This window comes from Schistocerca serialis, chromosome 6, assembly GCF_023864345.2.
Source record: "Schistocerca serialis cubense isolate TAMUIC-IGC-003099 chromosome 6, iqSchSeri2.2, whole genome shotgun sequence".
Taxonomy (NCBI): Eukaryota; Metazoa; Arthropoda; class Insecta; order Orthoptera; family Acrididae; genus Schistocerca; species Schistocerca serialis.
The window spans coordinates 355,637,803-355,638,867 of record NC_064643.1 but is presented as its reverse complement, the minus strand read 5'-3'; the positions used below and the strand labels follow the sequence as shown (position 1 = coordinate 355,638,867).

General features: G+C 44.9%; 1 non-coding gene across 1 annotated transcript; it reads left to right on the top strand.

Moving 5' to 3' along the window:
* Positions 1–206: 206 nt before the first annotated feature.
* Trnap-ugg (transfer RNA proline (anticodon UGG)) lies at positions 207–290 on the top strand. The gene has a single exon. It is a non-coding gene; the product is annotated as a tRNA-Pro (tRNA).
* Positions 291–1,065: the final 775 nt, after the last annotated feature.

Genomic DNA, 1,065 nt, shown 5'->3' with positions numbered 1-1,065 from the left:
CAGAGTCTGCCCGTGGTATTTATTATTTATCCTATTTGATGGCTCAATAACCTTTGTGTCTGTGCACTGAAAAAGACAGTAATATGCAGTTCTCTAAACGTCCACAGTTAAGCATACAGCAATGGAATAGCCCCAACACGAAACACGCTCGCTGTTGTGTACTGCAGTCCGTGCGAGAACTGCCAACATAGTGTCGTAGTGAGCCGGCCCGAGTGGCCGAGTGGTTCTAGGCGCTACAGTCTGGAACCGAGCGACCGCTACGGTCGCAGGTTCGAATCCTGCCTCGGGCATGGATGTGTGTGATGTCCTTAGGTTAGTTAGGTTTAAGTAGTTTTAAGTACTAGGGGACTGATGAGCTCAGAAGTTAAGGCCCATAGTGCTCAGAGCCATTTTTTTGTCGTAATGCTGACCTTCCATTACACTCAGTGTACCCATACATGAGGTGCATACCGGCCAGTTCTTCATCGGTAAACCTATAAATAGTACTGCTGCGTATGGGTATTAATGGACAACTAACACAGCCAGAAAGAACTAAATGGAGACAGAAATGATCACCACTGAATGCCAACTCGAGGATGAAAAGTTAAATAGTCATATTTTTGTGATGAGCAAAGTACCAGAAGTGAATGGAACAGGTTTTTCTTCCATACGAGGCACGCAACACATATTAACGAAATTTCAATATTCTGCAGTTGTTTTTAGGTGCAATACAAGCACAAAGGTAAATGAGGGTATGAAATATTAATCAAATAGTTTAAAATTGCTCTGAGCACTATGCGACTTAACTTCTGAGGTCATCAGTCGCCTAGAACTTAGAACTAATTAAACCTAACTAACCTAAGGACATCACACACATCCATGCCCGAGGCAGGATTCGAACCTGCGACCGGAGCGGTCGCTCGGCTCCAGACTGATGCGCCTAGAACCGCACGGCCACTCCGGCCGGCGAATATTAATCAATTCGTACTATCCATTGGATACCACAGCCCATTTACACCAAAGTAATCAGGATATATACCTGATGTGGTGCAGCTTCACCGGTCTTACAAGAGCCTGGAAACTATA